Source organism: Trichechus manatus, unplaced genomic scaffold (assembly GCF_000243295.1).
Source record: "Trichechus manatus latirostris isolate Lorelei unplaced genomic scaffold, TriManLat1.0 scaffold00096, whole genome shotgun sequence".
NCBI classification, from domain to species: domain Eukaryota; kingdom Metazoa; phylum Chordata; class Mammalia; order Sirenia; family Trichechidae; genus Trichechus; species Trichechus manatus.
The window spans coordinates 9,723,516-9,743,484 of record NW_004444032.1 but is presented as its reverse complement, the minus strand read 5'-3'; the positions used below and the strand labels follow the sequence as shown (position 1 = coordinate 9,743,484).

At 42.1% G+C, this 19,969-nt stretch overlaps 1 protein-coding gene across 2 annotated transcripts in view; it reads right to left on the bottom strand.

The window, feature by feature from the left end:
- ATXN7L1 (ataxin 7 like 1) overlaps positions 1 to 19,969 on the bottom strand; it is a 287,619-nt gene that overhangs the window by 70,632 nt on the left and 197,018 nt on the right. The gene's annotated exons all lie outside the window — the stretch shown is intronic.

Below are 19,969 nucleotides of genomic sequence, written 5' to 3'. Positions count from 1 at the left end.
CCTGGGGGAGTGTCCAGCCCTCCTTTCTTGTTCATTTGTATTGTGGGTAGAGATACCTTCCAGGAGGAAAGGCTGCAAGCCTTGTCCTCCAGACCCTAGGCTAGCAGGTCAACGGCACATTTCCCCACCAAGGGGATTGTGGAATAGAGGCCTACTGGATGTTGCAATACATAAACGAAACACAGACGAAAGGGTAGGCATCGTAGCCCTGGAACCTGAGTCTTTCCAGAGACAAATGTGAACAGCTTTCCTAGTATTTATGTTTGTTCAGAGTTCCAGGATGACCTGGAGGACAGAAATGTGAACAGATTCTCTTGGCCCAGGTCTTCCAGAGCTCTCTGGTCTCTCTGGAGTACTTTGCCTTGCCTCTTTTAGCTCTGTTCTCTCTCCTAACCTCAGGTGCCTGGGCAATAAGCAGGTGGCCTAAATTCTCAGCAAACAGGTGGCTTAAGATAATAAAAAGCAATATTTATACTGCCTTAGTTTCTGAGGAAGGAGCGCTGGTGGTACAGCGGTTAGTGCTCGGCCACTTAAGGAAGGGTTAGTGGTTCAAATACACGAGCCGCTCAGCAGGAGAAAGATGTAGCAGTCTGCTCCTATGAAGGTTACAGCCTTGGAAACCATATGGGGAGGTTCTACTCTGTTCTACAGGGTTGCTATGAGTTGGAATCGACTCCACGATAGTGGGTTTGGTTTGGTAGTTTCTGAGAAGCAGCAAGTTTAAGACTTCAACCCTAAATACAAAAACTGGCAAGCTCAACCCAATTAAAAGTGGACAAAAGATATGAAGAGACCTTTCTCCAAGGAAGATATACAAATGGGCAACAAGCACATGTAAAGATGCTCAACATCATCAGTCATTAAACAAAAAAACAAAACAAAACCCATTTCCGTCGAGTCGATTCCGACTCATAGCGACCCTACAGGAGAGAGCAGAACTGCCCCATAGGGTTTCCAAGGGGCGGCTGGTGGATTCGAACTGCCGACCTTTTGGTTAGCAGCCAAGCTCTTAGCCACTATGCCACCAGGGCTCCATCATTAGTTAGTCATTAGAGAAATGTAAATTAAAACCACAATGAGATACCACTTTACACCTATGAGAATGGCTGTAATTAAAAAAAAAAGGGGGGGGATGGATAACAAGCGTTTCGTTCTGCTGTGCATGTGGTCACCACGAGTCAGGGGCCAACTTGATGGCAGCTAACAACAACAACGAAGGGTAACAAACAGCATCTACCCCTCCCGGGCTGTAGGGAGGAGTTAATGAAATCAGGTATGAAAAAGTGGTTTAAAAGTTGAGTCAGGCTATGCAAACATAAAGGAAGGATTATGATTATAAATAACTCAGACACCATTTCCATTGGCAGAAACTTGCCTATTAAGCCTATATATACACTCAGGCTGCTGAAAGGAATAGGTCTTCCAGCACGGAGCAGATGACTCCTGCAACAGAACAGATTCCTGATCTCGTCTCCCACAGCAATCCCCTCTCTCTCACCTCAGACCAAAGCCGAGGCTGGTTTATAAAGGGTAACAGAGCCCACCACCACAGCGAAGTGTGTGTGTGTGTGTGTGTCGGGGGTGGGGGGTGGGTTCTGCAGGAACACACTGTCCTTCCATTATCACCTTGTTGAGACCAGGGCCTGAATAACTGGCAGCAGGGATCTGGCCAGTGATGAAGGGCTGGGAGGGCTGCTTTTGGCTCCCCTGTGGCTTGACCCAACTCACCCCTGGGCTTCTGTACTGGATGGCTGTTTTTAAGAACACCAGGCTTTTGGCTCTGACATTCTGAGGGCAGCTCCCAGAGACCCTGTTCTTCTCTCAGCTGGATCTTTGAGTCCTCAAGGAAGAAACTGCAAAGCATAGCAACATGCAAGCCTCCACAGTGAAGACTGAGAAAAGATCTTAGGGGCAAAGCTTTGCAAAGGACTGTCAGAGGCCAATCCAACATCTCAGGGTCAAAGATGTCCCACAGCAGGAGAAAACAGAGAGAGAGAAACTCGTATGGCCAACCATAAGCCCCTGGGAAAGGAGGAGCAGTTAAAATGAGAAATAATAACTAGCTAATTTCTCTTCTCCCTGCTCATCTAAGTTGGCGTCCCAACTTCCAGAGGGAATGAACACTGAAGGCAGATTAAATGCATCCACTCGTCTATCAGTGGAGGCTTGCATGCTGCTATGACGCTGAACAGTTCTCAGTGGAGCTTCTGGACTCAGATGGACTAGGAAGAAAGGCCTGGTGTTCTACTTCTGAAAACCAGCCAATAAAAACCCTATGAATAACAACGGTCCGATCCCATTGTGCCTAGAGTCACTCTAAGGCAGCTAATAACAAAATTATTATAGATAATTTTATAATTATATGAAATTATCGGCAAGACAGCAAGAGGATCACACCAATGAACCTACTAATAGATCAGGGAGTTTGCCAAGAAAGGTGCTGGGAGGAAGAATCTCAGAAGTGAAGGTCAATTCCTGTCAGATAAGTTCTGGAGCCCATCGGTCCACAAGCTACCTTCACTCAACCTACCCCTACAATAGTCAGTCTCAAGACAGGTGGGCTGCTGTCATCACAGGACACTTTAAAGCTAACTCAGACCTTCATCGCCATGGATTACTTCTTCCTGAGACTTTTAAACATATTCCTCTCCATCTTTCTCTTATTGTCTTTCCTTTGATTATACTGTCACAAAGAGTGACTGTACCTGGCTCTATATGGCCATGTGTGTGGGAACCTCTGCATCACACTGTTATTGCAGTGTTCTGGTGCTGCTTGTTATGAATTGAATTGTGTCCTCCCAAAATATATATTGAAGTCCCGGCCCCTATATCTGTGGGTGTGATTGTGTTTGGAAATATGGGTTTATTTATGTTAATAAGGTCATACCAGAGTAGGGTGGGTCCTAAACTGAATCATTTCTGAGTTACAAAAAGAGCAGAATAGACAGAGACACATATGGGAAAGACAGACACCAAGGAATGCCAAGGTCTCCAGCAGACATCAGAAATTAGGAGACAGGCTCATAGAGGAGTCAATATGGCTGAAATGCTGATTTGGGCTCCAGAAAACCAAAACCTAACGTCTTGCCGTCAAGTTGATTCCTACTCATAGTGACCTGGTGACCCGACAGGACAGAGTAGAGCTGCCCCACAGGGTTTCCAAGGAGCAGCTGGTGGGTTTGAACTGCCGACCTTCTGGTTAGCAGCTAAGATCTTAACCACTGCACCACCAGGGATCCTCAGGCTCCAGATCTGTGAAAAAATAAATGTCTGTTCTTCACAGTCGCCTACTTATGGTATTTTTGTTATAACAGTACTGGTGGAAGCCCTGGTGGTGCAACAGTTAAGTGCTCGGCTGCTAACCAAAAAGTTGGCAGTTTGAATCCACTCAGTGTCTCTGTAGGAGAAAGAGTCAGTGATCTGCCAGTGATCTGCTTCCATAAAAATTACAGCCTAGAAAACCCTATGGGGCGGTTCTTCTCTGTCGCATGGGGTCGCCATGAGTCGGAACTGACTTATGGTACCTGACAACAACAACAACAGCACTAGGTAATGAAGACACTGCTACTTAGAGGAGCAGGAGCAGGAGCAGGCTGAGTTAGTTTAGGTTTGTTTTTTTTTAACCTAAAAACCATTCATGTTCACTAGATTGGGGAGAAAAAGTACAGCATGAAGGGCATAGGACAAAGGACTCCTAACCTCTGACATCACTGCAACCCATATGCAACCCCTTCCTTGGTCTGAGTCATGCCACCCTGTTGACAGCTGTAGTCAGGTCAAGGGGGGCACAATCTCCTGATGCCCCATCAGTGCTGAGGCTAAGGCTGTCTGCATAGCTGGTGTGAAACAGTGTGACTCCAGGCCACAGCCTGGCGGTAACCAACTCCTATTATTGGCTTACTTTTTGGTTATTTGGCCTCTTACCTTTCAGGGTTCTGATTAATCTGTATGTCACTGCTATAAAAACAAAATAAAACAAAACAAAACAAAAACCATTGCTGTTGAGTCAATTTCGACTCACAGCAACCCTACAGAACAGAGCAGAACTGCCCCATGGGGTTGTGGAGCGGCTGGTGGATTTGAACTGCCAACCTTTCGGTTAGCAGCTGAGCTCTTAACCACTGCACCACCAGGGCTCCTTGGTGGTGAGCAGACTCATGGCAGTTGAGGTAGCCACCAACAGACTCACAGGGCTAACAACCCATCCAGACCATCTGGCCCAATCCCACTTTTGGCTTGCAATCCACCCCATCTCAGGTTCTGCCTGATTGCCCCTGGTCCTCCCTGAGACTTTTGCGCCTGCCAGACCCTGGGCTTCCCACTGAGCGTAGGGTGGGCAGAACCATGCCCTGGGGGCCTGGAGACTAGGTGGACCCACAAACATTCACTGTTGCTACAGGCCTAGACCATCAGATCAATTACCAATCAAACAACTGATAGGTCATTGATCTCTCTCCTGGCTGGCAGGCAGGAGGAATCAAAGCCAGGAAGGAGGGTGTTTAAAAGGTATTGGCAGGTCAATGTCTGGAGGGGCTGGGAGGGGTGATATGCTCTGAGAGACCAACAGGCTGGGAAACGACAGTGCTTTCACTTTCCCAAGGAGAGCAGAGTGGGTGAGTCTGGCCAATTCAAATGCAAAAGCCCGAGAAAGGGAGACTGGGAAGCCTTTCAGTGTTCAAGGCCATCCCTCTCCAACATAAAGGCCTGTAGGTTCTGTTCCCATCTCTTCATTCTCTCTGGCTATTAGGTTATTCACACAGCCTGGTGGGAGCACCCATCATTGCTGTCAGCTGAGATGTACACAGAACCAACTCACGCCTCATATCTGAGGCCCCCAAATGGTGAACCTCAAGTCTTCCAGGTCCCAACCTGAAAGACTGGTAGAGGGAAGGGGAAGGTAACAGGGGACAGATTTGATTCGAATCAAATTAGAACAAAGAGTTTCTTAACATCTGCATTGCAGCCAGTTTGCCCAGCTTGGTTGGGGCAATGGGGAGAAGAAGGTCTGGTGGATAATGACTGGGCCTGAGTTCTAGCTCCCTAGTTCCACTGTGCAAGCCAAATCGCATCTCCAAACTTTTCCTAACAGGCCAAAGGGCATGACTTGTCCTTTGCCAGCTCAGTGGGGGCTAGCGTGACAAAATACACAGTGCACTTGAAACTGGAAAAGATAGAAAGCAAGGCAGCCTCATCATTATTCTTAGCAAGGTTAGAGGAGACCAAGAAAAAAAAAGAAAAAAGAAATCTACACTCCCTCATGGATGAGAAAGCTGGAGGAGAAAGGGAAGTCCGCTCTTGGTAGCACTCGGCAGCTATAACTATGTTACGCCTGGGCCTAATGGTCACATTTACTACCTTGGAAATTTCTGTTTCAACTGGCCTTCTCATTTGTGTGTGTGCGCGTCTGTGACGCTGGCGGTACAGAGGGGAGCTGGCCCTTTCTGTGTGGGACCGCAGGACCTGGATCTGTGCAGACTCCAGAAGGCCAGCCACACGGCCTCAGTGGTGTTTATCGTCTTCTCCCTCCTTTTCAATTTGTTTGCTTTAAAATATTTAACTCGAGGCACAATGAAGTGTCTCATTTACAACGTTATCCTGGACCATTAGCCTGGGACTCTACACTCATTATGCTGATGAACACGCTACTTACCCATGCAAATTCCAGAGGCAGCAAGCACAAGAGATGGGAGGTGCTCAAGGTACGCTATCAAGGGCTGATTTAATTACACAGCCATTCAGTGGGCAAAGCAGAGCAATTCTTAGCCAACTGTTCTAGTAAGTATTATGGGAAACCCTTTTACAGAGGGCTACTTCTGGCTTAGTGTTTTCAAATGTGCCCAGCTTTAGTTCTCATTCAAACATGCACATGTGCCCCCAAAGACTCTACCTCCAGGCCAGAAGATCAACCAGATAATGTATTAGCTGGTATGCCACCTTGCAGTTAATTATTATTATTGTTTATGTTATGAACGCCTGAGTGTCACTTTCATTAAGCGGGGGGCACACTTTAAAACCCACTAACTTACCTTGGGCCCTCCTTTCTCTGCCCCACCCCCAGCTCTCTGAGTCCAGCTGACCAGCTCCCAGACGGGCTGCAGGCTGGCCAGAGAACACCGCTCCTGTGAGCTTGACAAAACAACCACTCCGAATCCATTTTGGACGTTTGAAACAATACCAAATCACTGCATCCACCCTCGCAGAGCGCCCCAGAGGAAATGGCATCATCACTTTCATTTTACCCCGTTTGTGACCGACCAAAGGAAAACAACTCGTTCTAAGACAATTATCAGGGTTTCTGATATCCGCGGCTGGAGAGAATGCTCTGAACGTATCGAATGACCTCGCGCATGCAGAAATTAATTCTCAAGAGCCAAAATAACCCTCTGCTGCACATGCACTGCCATTTCTCTAGATGCAGACACAGATTTCGCTTTCCAGAGTTGTAACAGAAACTCTCATGCATCCCCGTTTCTTCAAAAACTCTATAAATAACCCAGGATCAGCAAAATTATGCAAAACATCCGCTCGAAGAAGAAATGTAAACTAAAACCACTTACAGAGAGACTTGGGCTGCCAACTTAATCTGATTCTACCACGACTGTAAACATGTTGTACTTTTGGAACCTGAAGCGATCCACATTAGCACAGATGCCATCACAAAAAAGGAAAAAACAAAAACAAAAAAACAACTCATAACTAAACGACAACAGAAGTCCAGTCCCAAAACAAAGTAACGTGACTGGGTATTCTGCAGGGCTCAGGACCCACCGGCTGCCCAGCTGCAGTCAATACCAGCTAGCCGAGCTTGCATACGCCAACTGTTTTGACTACAGGCACTTGTTAAACACAGAGTTTCAGGTCCTACCAGTTGGACACCAGAAGTTCACAGAACTGACCCAGTGCCAAGAACAACAAGCACAGAAAGCGAAACGGCTGCCTCGTGCGTGTGTTTTTGTTAACTGTTTACGCAAGCCCCAAAGCAATTGGGTAGCAATTAAGAATAAAAAAGAACACAAATAACAAAAGCAAAAGATTACCACCTGGAAGGAAATGTCGGATGTTTGGCAGATAAAGGACAGCCGTCAACCTACTTTCTTGGTGGGGTGGGTGGGGGTTAGCGGAGAGAACCGGTTGGGGGGAGGCATCACATGACAAGCTGCGGTTATTAGCAGAAGGAACTGGGTGCTTCCTTGAAGCATCTTTTACTTAGAGATTGACTTAAGAGATTTTGCAAACACATAGGCCTTGGTGCACATCTGGGGGTGGTGGCCGAAACACTGGAAACTGGGAGTTGGAAAATCCCACAGGAGAAAAAAGGGACATGCTGAGAGGATTTTTCAGAAACAAGAAAAGGACTTCCGAGTTCCCTGCTCAATGCAGTGAGCCACTGAGCCAAAAAGGAATCACCCAGGAAGGCCGGGGATGTCCTGGGCTGTTTCTGACCACAGCAGACCTAGTCCTGAGAAAGGTCTCCCTTCCCCCCTTTAGAGTTTAGGGCTGCTGGGGATGACCTTTCTTCCCAATCAGGACCGGAGTCTCTAAACTGTCTTAGTGGTGACAGTGAATGCAATCTTTTAATCTGGCAAAATAAAATAAAAAGGGATGCTTAAATCGTGTATTTCTTCCCCAAAGACTCTACCTCTAGGCCAGAAAATCAAATAGATAATGCATTAGCTAGTATGCATCAAGCAATACCTTCTTTTATGATCAAGATAATTAACCTGACAAAACTGAATTCAAAGAGAACCAGGGTATGGATGTAAGAGTGAGAAATTGTAAATAGCTGAGTGGGCTTATTCATAATTTGCTCCCTCAAATACATATATACATATATGTGTATGTGTATATATATATGTGTGTGTGTATATATATATATATATATATATATATATACACACACACACACACGGAAACCCTGTAAGTGTAGTGGTTAAGAGCTATGGCTGCTAATCAAAAGGTCGGCAGTTCGAATCCACCAGGTGCTCCTTGAAAACTCTACTCTGTCCTGTAGGGTCGCTATGAGTTGGAATCAACTTGACAGCAATGGGTTATATATATACACATACACACATATATTTTAAATATATATATATACATTAAACATAAATAAATATATAAATACAAATATTAAAAAAAAAAAATCCCTGTATCCCTGACTTAAAGAATAAAAACTCTTCCTTTATCCACTCCAGAGGATTGGGGGAAAGTAATGAGTACGTAGCAGCCCTGGTGGTGTAGTGGTTAAGCATTCAGCTGCTAACCCAAAGGTTGGTGGTTTGAACCCCCAGTTGCTCCCCTGAAGAAAAGACCTGATGAACTGTTGCCATAAAGATTACAGCCTAGGAAAACCTACAGGCCAGTTCTACTCTGTCACATGGGGTAGCTATGTGTCGAAAATTGACTCAGTGGCACACAACAACAATGAGCAAGTAGAAGAAAGGCCTGGCAGTCTACTTCTGAAAATCGACCAGTGAAAACCCTATGGATCACAACAGTCACATCCTGCAACCAATCATGGGGATGGTGCAGGACCCGGCAGAGTTTCATTCCTTTGTGCATGGGGTCACCATGAGTCAGGGGCCAACTCGATGGCAGCTAACAACAACCAGTAAGTAGAAACAGGGTGTTTCTAAAAATCACTGTAACTGTAGACCAGGTTCAGGTTTATTCTGGAGAATCAATGTTGTTCCTTTGATTCTGGGGGTGACAAATGCAATGGTGGTGAATATGAACCCACACGGTGGCTGCCCCCTTTCTCCCAAAGAACCCACATTTTATTACAAACTATATATAGAAGTTGTTTCACTGGGATCTGAAATGGAGCCACTATGGAGTGAAAGGCAGCGGATGACTGACAGATGAAGGGCGAAGAGCAACGGCAACTTAGAGCATCCAAGACAAGGGACGAACATAGGGGGAAAAGGGCCGGGGCCGGGGGAGAGGGCCACGGGGAAGGGATCAAGAAGTAGGAGAGAAAGTTCAAGTTGGGTGAAGTGAGTATTAAACCAGCCCTGCCCTCAGGGTTGGCAACTGACTCATTAAACCAGCCCCAGACCTTTCCTGAGCCCCCGACTCTCACTGAGAACCTCACCGTTTTACGTCTCGTTCATACACGTTATGTTACTTGATTCTCAGAAACATCCTGCCAGATGGGAAGGGCAGTATTATTATCTCCATTTTACAAAGAAGGAAAACTGAGGCACGGAGAAGCCTTGTGACTTTCCCAAGGTCAAATACCTGGTAAGGCTTTCTGAAGTCAACTCCTGGGTTTCAGCCTCAGTAAGGATAACTTGTGCGGGTGTGGTGCTTAATTACTTGCAAAGCAATTTAAAAGTGGCAGGTTTTCTTATTTCCATTTTCACAGTTGAGTAAACTGAGATTCAGGGAGGCTATGTGATTTTTTCAAGGTCACACTGCAAATTATAAACAACACCAAGTTTACCCACTCTTAGCTCAGTTCTCCTTGCTTGCCTCTATCACATTCCCAGGATACATAATGATCAAACAAACAAACAAACAAACAAATACAAAAACGCCTTTGAATTGTGGTGTTGGTGAAGAATATTCAATATACACGGACTGCCAAAAGTACGAACAAATCTGTTTTGGAAGAAGTACAACCAGAATGCTCCTTAGAAGCAAGGATGGCAAAATTACATTTTATGTACTTTGGACATGTTGTCAGGAGGGATCCGTTCCTGGAGAAGGACATCATGCTTGATAAAATAGAGGGTCAGCGAAAAAGAAGACCCTCAATGTGATGGACGGACATGGTGGCTGCAAAAATGGGCTCAAGCATAACGACTGTGGGCATGGCACAGGACCAGGTAGTGTTTCGTTCTGTAATACATAGGGTTGCTATGAGTTGGAACCGACTTGACAGCACCTAACAACAACAGCATGACAGAACTAAAAATGGCTTTTCTATAGCAGTTCACAGATTGCTGAAGGTTCTTCACAACGTAGGGCAAGCTTTGCGCACTGGTACTCCAGAGCACCTATTTCAATGGAAACCCACCATCTCCGCCCAGTTTGCTCCTTGCCCTTCTTTGATTTGATCACTTAACCCACATGTCACCCTCTGGCTCCTTACACAATCCTACTCTAAGAAGATGCCAGGAGCAGAATCTGCCAGCAGGCTTGGCAAGCTGTATACGTAGCCTGCATGTCCAAGGCGCACAATCTCATATGCAGACGGGATTGGCTTAGCACGTGGCTTGGTGGATCTCTTCTCCAATGCGTCTTTCAAAGTTATGTATGCCTTTGCTCACTTGTGGTGGAACAGAGGCCACTGAAAGTAATGGATCAAATGAAAGATCCCATTGTCATGTTCCCTTGTCTGTGCTGAGTGGATACACTCACAGCTTGTTTAGGGGGTGCTGTTACTATTAAGTGACACATCTGAGCAGGTTCATTGCAGGTTTTGGGTATCTCGTCTAGGGCACACAGTACTGAGCTACTGCAGACAGCCATGTGGTTTCTAGGGATGAATGGAGAAGTGTGGAGTGCAGAAGGAGGCGAGAAGCTCAGGAGGTAATGATAAGGAAGTTCTAGAATGTTTTGATTTTCCCTTATGAATTTACCTCTGCCCCTTTGTTTAGCCTGAAAAAACAACCAGGGAAGTTGGGTGTCAAGGTGGACTTTATGTTGAATGTCACTGAAGCATGGAATGTCATGAAACTAATCAAATTCACATGCTCCTGTTGTCTGGAGAAGCTCCGTGGTTCCTCTCACAGGATGCCTCTCATACTTGTAAACACTCTGCTCTGAAGTGGGTTTTGACTGAGGTTGTTTTGGTAACAGTGTGACATTTGCATTCATGTTGCCTGAAATAATGTGGGGACTGGGTAAATCAGAGCTTTCTCAACAGGAAACATCATTTGCTTACAAGACACAGAGTGAGTAGAATAGTCCCACATAACTTGTGACTCCTCCAAGCAGAGACCATTTTTTAAAACCAAAAAGTGGGATGTATGGTTTCATAAGTACTGGCATATATGGGGAAGACAGAGTAGGCTATTGAGAATCAGATCACCTCAAAATCCAAGAGGAATGGGCACCCAACCTGTAATATCAAATTAGTAAAAACGGACTAATAGAGGGATGTGGCATATTAGCAGAAATGTGTTGTAGTTAGTGCCAGTGTGCTTAACAAATATAGTTCCACTTCAGACCAGACAAACACTGCCTTGCTGATGCAGATGGATGAGGTGGTTTTGGGAATGCTGGTGATCACTGCACATCAAGCCCTGGGAGGACGACAGCATTGATGGAGACAAAGCCATGGCCATCTGGCCAAGCCTTGGGTATTTATAATGCCCTCCCCCCACCCCCAGGGACAGAAGCTTCATTAAAGTATATATACAGAGGAGGAAGCTGGTCATGGCCTTTAAAACATGGCCTGGGTATGTGGGAAGCTGGTCAGAAAAAGGAAGGATGGAGACAAAAAGGATGGAGGCCTGAGCTGTTAGGACACAGAAAGGCAAGATAAGCATGTTAGTCCAGGGGTAGTGCAAATGGTTAAGGTGCTCAACTGGTAACTGAGAGGCTGGAGGTTAGAGTCCACTCAGAGTTGCCTCAGAAGAAAGGCCTGGTGACCTACTTCCAAAAAATCAGCCATTGAAAACCTTATGGAACACAGTTCTACTCTGACACACGTGGAGTTGCCATAAGTCAGAACTGAATCCACAGCAACTGGTAGCTGTGGCTACTACTGGCTGCAGGCTTGGCTTTATCCTTAGGTTCTATTCCTGATGTTGCCCTATAGATTTCCCAGTCAATACTTGCGACTCAGCACAACACTCTTTTTGCCATTACCTGGATTCACAGCGACTAAGCCAGCCTACCTGATTGTACCTGTTTCTGGTTTTTGGCCAAGGGCCAGTTTTACACATACGAGGGCCACTGACCCTGGATTTTTCAGAAGAATACTGATTTCAACCAGCTTTAGCCAGTACTATACTATAGGGTGCAAGATGACTTCACAGTGAAGATCAATAAATGACAGTTGAATGGAATCTAGACCACTGGACTATAAGCATCTTAAGGGCCAGTTCTGAGTTTCATTTATCTTTGTAGGTCAGTGCCCAGCCAGAGCATAGAAGCCTTGCTGTGCAGTTTTGTTTCCTTCTAAAAAATTTATTGTAAAATATATATAACAAAACATTTGCTATTTGAACAATTTTTAAGTGTACAATTCAGTGACATCTGTGACATTCACCATGTTGTGAAAACATCACCACTATCCATTTCTAAATGTTTTTCATCATCTCAAACAGCAACTCAGCACCCTTTAAGCAATGACTTTCCATTGCTCCCTCCCTCCAGCCCCTGGTGACCACTAATAAACTTTTGTCTCTATGCAGTTGTCTATTTAGTTATTTCATGTAAGTGAGATTATACAATATATGTCCTTTTGCCTCTGACATTTTTCACTCAGTGTACTCTTTTCAAGGTTCATACATGTCATGTATCAGAATTTCATTTCTCTTTATGGCTGAATAATATTCCATTGTATGGATATACTACATTTTGTTTTTTCATTCGTCTGTTGATGGACACTTGGGATGTTTCCACCTTTCAGCTATTGTGAGTAATGCTGTAATGACCATTGGTGTACGAGTATCTGCTTTGAATCCCTGCTTTCAAGTCTTCTGGGTATATATCTAGGAATGGTATTGCTGACCACATGGGTAATTCTATGCTTAACTATTTAAGAATCATCAAACTGTCTTCCACAGTGGCTGCACCATTTTGCATTTCCAACAGCAATGAATGAGGGCTCTATAATTTCTCCACATCCTTACCAACACATGTTGTTTTCCATTTTTCTGATAATAGCCATTATTAATGGGAGTGAAGTGATATCTCATTGTGGTTTTGATTTGCAGTTCCCTAATGACACTGAGTATCTTCTCATGTGCTTACTGGCCATTTGGATATCCTCTTTGGAGAAATGTCTATTCAAGTCCTTTGCCCATTTTTTAATTGGATTGTTTGTCTTTTTGTTGTTGAATTGTAGGAATTCTTTATATATTCTGGCTATTAAACCCTTACCTGACATATGGTTAATAAATATTTTCTTTCATTCTGCATGTTGTTTCTTTACTTTCTTGATAAACTTTCTGACATACAAAAAATTTTAATTTTGACGAAGGGCAATTTATTTTGTCTTTTGCTGCTCTTGCTTTTTGTGCCATTTATCTAAGAATCCTCTGTAAAAATCTAGGTCTTGCTGTATGTTTTCAATAAGTGTTTTGGATGAATGAGTGAGATCTCTCTCAATCTGAACTATAAAGATACATGTATCTTATATATGCCTTATTAGGTATACCTGGAAAGTGAATATTTTTATGTTAAATATGTATCAAATGTAACATTTTCAAAAATTTATGTTTGTGATCCAAGTTAGGGAGAAGTTATAAAGGCTTTCAATTTAAAATACTAAATCTTAAAAAAAATTGTAGCCACTTCATAATCGTAATCTTTCTAAAAGGTATTTATTCCTCTGTACTTTGTCTTCATAAATGGTATATTTTGAACATTATTTGATCCTTTTTTGATAACTCGGGCTCACTGTTAAGGTTATCTATTTCTATACTTCGCTGTAAAACTGTGATGACTTCTGGGCCTACAACTGTAGCTTTCACCCTGACCTGTCATAAGAAATGAATTTTACACTGCAACCCAGTATGCACATACGTACATGAAACAAACGTTTTAAAGGATCTCTTCTTATTTTTACTACCTGAAGAGCATTTTGATATTTTCTCTCCTCTCCTAATTCACATTTTAAAAAGTCGGTCAGGATTTACTAAACTGAATGCCTCACCATCATGGGGGGTGCCTGCAGTTCATAAACTCTGAAAGGTGTGCAGGGCTGTCGGCCCCTGCACCAAACAGGCCTCCGCTTCCTCACTTTCTGACTTTTATTTTTGTTTTCCTGCAGTCTGGTGACACTTCTTTTTATGACGAAGAACTGTGTCCACAGTTCCTCTCTTCAGAGTTCTAATTTGTTGAACTTGGAAACCAGACAATTAAGCTTGCTAATATTATGTATAAACGAAGTACAAATTGTTTCTCAATAAAAGCCTGAAGGGTGCTCCTGTGAGGACCATCTGGAGCTACCACACAGAGACTTGGTGCCGCCTCTTGGAGCTGCTTACAGCTCCTGGCTGGGTTCCCAAGGAGCTTCACTCAACAGCAGAGTTCACGATACTGAGGTGTTACTGATCACACTGCTTGGAAACACCCGCACATGCATGCCACTTTTTCTTTTTTTTAAAAGAGTATTCTGATGATTGGGGCTCAGACTAGTAGGGCTATCAAATGACAAAGGTTCCTGGCAGCAATCTTGTTTCACGAATGACCACATCTGGGCTCAATGGATGAGCAGGTTATTTCTTTTTCGATATGCTGTTGTATTCCATTGGCTGGAATTTTGTTGAGAATTTTTGCATCTATATTCATGAGGGATCACCAAAAAAAAACCAAACCTATTGCCATTGAGTTGATTCCAACTCACAGCAACCCTACAGGACAGAGTAGAACTGCCCTATAGAGCTTCCAAGGAGGCGTTGGTGGATTTGAACTGCTGACCTCTTGGTTAGCAGCTGAGCTCATAACCACTGCACCACTAGGCCTCTTCATGAGGGATATTGGTCTATAATTTTATTTTTTAGTGGTGACTATGCCTGGTTTTAGTATCAGGGTTATGCTGGCTTCACAGAATGAAATTTGGGAGTATTCCTTCCTTTTCTATGGCCTGGAATAGTTTGAATAGTACTGGTGTCAACTCATCTCTGAATATTTGGTAGAATTCTCCAGTGAAGCCATCTGGGTCAGGGCTTTTTTTTTGTTGAGAGTTTTTTTAATGACCTCTTCAATTTCTTCTTTTGTTATGGGTCTGTTCAGATTTTCTACCTTAGTTTGTGTTACCAGGGTTAGCAGTGTGTTTCTAGAAATTTGTTCATTTCTTCTAGGCTTTCATATCTGTTGGAGTATAGTTTTTCATAATATTCTGTTATGATCCTTTTTATTTCAGTTTGTTCTTTTGTCATGTCACTCATTTCACATCTTATTTGGGTTATTTGCATCTTCTCCTTTTCTTTGTGAATTTGGCCAGTGGTTTATCGATTTTTATTAATCTTTTCAAAGAACTAATTTCTAGTCTTGTTGATTCTTTCTAATGTTTTTCTGTTTTCTGATTCATTTATTTCTGCTCTAATGTTTATTTCCTTTCTTCTGGTGGCTGTAGGTTTCCTTTGCTGTTCTTCTTCTATTTGTTTGAATTGTAGGGTTAAGATTTTGGCCCTTTCTTCTTTTTTCATGCGTGCATTTATTGGTTTAAATTGACTTCTGAGCACTGTTTTTGCTGTGTCCCAAAGGTTTTAGTACATTGTGTTTTAATTTTCATTTGATTCTAAGACTTTTTAAGTTTAATTTCTTCTATTATCCAGTGGTTTTTAAGCAAGGTGTCACTCAGTTTCCCTGTATCTGGTTTTTTTCATTCCTCCTGTTATTGATTTCTAATTTTATAGCACTGTGATCTAAGACGATGCTTTGTATTATTTTGATATTTTTAATTTATTGAGGCTACTTGGTGGCCTAGAACATGGTCTATTCTGGAGAATGATCCATGTGCGTTAGAGAAGAATGTGTACTGTGCTGCTGTTGGGTGGAGTGTTGCGTATATGTCTATGAGGTCAAGTTGCTTGATTGTGATGTTTAGATCTTCTGGATTTTTGTTGAGTTTCTTTCTAGTTGTTCTGTTCTTCCTTAAAAGTGGTGTGTCAAAGTCTTCTAATATTATTGTGGAACTGTCTATTTCTCTTTTCAATGCTGTTAGAGTTTGTTTTATGTATTTTGGAGCTCTGTCATTGGGTGCGTAAGTATTTATTATGGTTACATCCTCTTGGTGGATGGACCCTTTAATCATTATATAGCGCCCTTCTTTGTCTCTTATGTTGGATTTTGCTTTAAAGTCTATTTTATCAGAGATTAATATTGCCACTCCTGCTCTTTTTTGGTTAGTGTTTGCTTGATATATTTTTTCGATCCTTTGATTTTTGGCTTATTTTTATCTTTGCGTCTAAGGTGTGTCTCTTGTAGGCAACACATTGATGGGTCATGTTTTTTCATCCATTTCTGTTACTCTCTGTCTCTTGACTGGTGCATTTAACCTATTTACATTCAGTGTGATTATTGATAGGTATAAATTTACCACTGTCATTTTGTTGTGATTATTTTTTGTGGTGTTGACGGCTTCTTTGCTCTGCTTACTTTTCTGTGCTGAGTCCTTTTTTGTTTATGGATTTTCTTTTCATTTCCTTCATTGTTGATTTTGTGTTTACTAAGTCTTTATGGCTTTCTTCTTTTTTATTTTGGTGAGTAGATTTATTAATTTTCCTTGTGGTTACCCTGAAATTTACCTTTATCTTCCTAAGTTTAAAACAGTTTGCTATATCTTGATACTGCCTTGACATCCTCTCCAGATATAAGTTTTGTAGCTATACTATTTAGTCCCCATTTTTATTTTGAAGTTGTTGTCATTTACAGGTTGATGTCTCTGGTTCCCTGTTCTCAGTCTTGTAGCTTTATTTTATTTTTGAGAATTCTTTGTCTTGGTTGGTGTCTGGGTGATGTTGTCATGTGTCTTGGTCTCAACAGATTGTTGTCTGATGTCATTGGTTCTCTGTCTGAAGGACTCCCTTTACTATTTCTTGTAAGGTTGGTCTGGTTTTCACAAATTCCCTTCATTTCTGTTTATTTGGAAATGTCCTCATTTCGCCATCATATTTGAGAGACAATTTTGCTAGATATATAATTCTTGGTTGGACAATTTTTTTCTTTCAGGGTTTTATATATGTCATTCCATTGTCTTCTTGCCAACAGAGTTTCTGCAGAGAAACAAGAGCTTAGTCTTATTAGTACCCTTGTGTAGTTTGTTTTTCCTGAGCTGCTCTCAGGATTCTTTGTCTGTGGTTTTGGCAAGTTTGATTATGACATGTCTTGGTGACTTTCTTTTGGGGTCTATCCTGTATGGGGTTCGTCAAGCTTCTTGGAATGGATATCTTCTCATCTTTCATGATACTAGGAAAGTTTTCTGCCAACAAATCTTCAAAAATTCTCCCTGTGCTTTTTTTTTTTCCTTCTCCTGTTCTGTAATTATGATAACACATAAATTATTCCTCTTGATAGTGTCCCACATAACTCTTAGGCTTTCTTCATTCTTTTTTCTGAATGTTCCGCAAACAAATTAGTATCAAAGGGTTTGTCCTCTATTTCTCTAATTCTGTCTTCCACTGATTGAATTCTACTCCTATCTCCTTCCATTGAGTTATCTATTTCTGAGATTTTTATAGTTAATCTTCTGGATTTCTAGTTGCTGTTATTTGTATGGTTTCTAAATGTCTATTTATTTTGCCATTTTATTCTTGTATTGTTTTCCTGAACTCTTCTAGAGTTTTGTCTCTGTGTTCCTTGATTTTGTCTGTGTTTTCCTTGATCTCTTTCTTGATCTCTTGGAGGACCCTATATATAAGTCTTTTGAATTCCCGATCAGGTAGTTCCATTACCATTTCTTCCTCAAGAAGATTTTCTGGCCTTTTATTTTGGTCACTTGCTTAAGCCATCTTGTCCTGCTTCTTTATGTGATTTTTTTTTTATTGTCTGTTTTTTTCTGAGGCATTAACAAGTTATATTTATTCATTTATTGTATGTTTGTTTGCTTAGTCCTGATTTCTTGTTTTGTTTTGATATATCTGGGTGGGTGGGGTGGGCATGCTACTCTGGTCATTAGTCTGGCAGCACAGGGGTGCTCACCACGTGTTTCTAGGTGGGTGGGGCAGCAGCTGGGAGTGTGAGCGTGGGTCTCTATTCGCTGGTTGAGCAGGGCGGTCTGGGAGGGTGTTGGCCACCATCTCTCCTTGATCTTACTCTGGATCCTGGTTCCCTCCTTGCTCTGTAGACAACAGGATTCCTGGAATTCTTGCCTCCCTTTTTGTGTTTTCCTTCCTTAGGTTTGGATCATGATCTGCTCAGCTTGCTTCTCTCTGGGTGTGCTTATACAGTTTCCCTGTCTCTTAGGGGCATGCCTTCCTGTGCTCCTCACCTGGGGTTGCCACTGGCTTTGTCTCAGAATGGCCATATTGAGCTGGCTGGCTGGCAAAACCCCTCTGCTTTGCTTCACTCCTCTTTTTCCACATTCGTTCAATTTTTAATTCCAGTCGGTGTTCGATTCAATTCTTTATTCTTCCTTTCTGATGTCCAGGGTTCCAGGATTGTTATCTGTATCTGTTTCACATAGTTTCTTGGGTCTTTGCTGTAGAGGGACTGTATGGAGTGTCTACCTAATCTGCCACCCTGGCTCCTCCCCTGAGTAAGTTATTTCTAAAGCCATTTATCCTGCTTCAGGCAGTTTGTAACAATGCAATATCTTGGCTTTCCACCCTAAGCTGCCCTTTGCCCTATTATTTATAGTTATTCTTAGTCTATACTTCAACTGTCATGAATCCTTCCTTCCAAATGCAAAAAAGACAAAGTAATAAATATATGGAACTTTCCTGGTAGCATTTTGAAAAATGTGTCAGTTTTTTTTGGAGGGGGTAGATATCTTATTTTGCTTTTGAATAACTACAGCAAAAGGGTAGATGTTGTACCCTTAAACAACCTAAAGAACAGGCAATAGGGAATGGGTTAAGTAAATTATTGGTATATCCATTCAGTGGAATGCTGGGAAGCTATAAACATGATGATGTAGAGCTATACTTACTGAAATGTGTCCACAATAATTTTAGAAAAAAAAAAAAAGCAAATTTCAAAGCAGTGTCTATAGTAAGATTCCAGTTTTATTTTAAAAAATAATTGCAGGTAGGTGCATATATAAAACACTTAGACATATAAAAGGCATTAGAAAGCTTTATACCAAAATATTTATTTTCTTATTCTGCCTTTTTGTATTTTCTGAAATTTTTGTAATGCATATCTTTATAATAAAACAAGGCAATTTCACTTCACAAAAAAATAAAATTCTATATTATTATGCAAAACAGTATCTCTGTTTGGGGAACCACTCCTATGTGTACCCACCCCAACCTCATCTCATTTGTTACTGTTTATATGGGAATAGTTGCCAACATTTATGCATCAGTAAAACAGTACATTTGTACTGGACCTTCACACTTGTCTCTTATAGTTATGATGTCTTCTAAAAAATTTAAAAGAAAAATTCTACCCATATTAAGAAAGGGCAAGTTGAATCTTTATTAGAACATTTTTTTAATTAACACATTTTAAGGCAAAGGACTGGCTTATGGTTTTACTTTTAAGGGTCGTGCTCTCTTCTCTGATGGCATTAAGGAGAATATAAATCTCCAAGCAGATAGCTTTGGAGCTACTTCCTTGGTAAAAGCAGGCTACAGTCCTCTCTATTCTATAAGAAGACAAACAAAAGAGCTGGCATTATCCATATTCTGAAGTTAGTTTTCTCTCAGCTAGAGTTAATTCAAAGCATAAAACAATGTTGGGCTGAAGGACGTGAATAATCCCTAACTCTTGTTAGCAACTCTCTTTACAAGGCTTATTTACATCCATGGGATCCTTGTATCTAAAAAAAAAAAAAAAAAAGACTAGGGAGGGTGGGTGGGCAAGTATATTATTCTCAGTTTACAAATGAGGAAACTAAGATGAATTGAGGTGAGGCCAAGGCCATCCTACTGGGAACTTGTATAGACAGGATTCAAATTCAGCTTTCCTAGATTTGTTCTCTTTATTCTGTACCACTGCAACCTTTCTATAAACACAAAAACAAAACAAAACCAGTTGCTGTTCAGTTGATTTCTACTCACGGCAACACCATGTGTGTCGGAGTAGAACTGTGCTCCATAGGGTTTTCAGCGGCTGATTTTTCAGAAGTAGATTACCAGGCCTTTCTTACAAGAAACCTCTGGGTGGATTTAAACCGCCAACC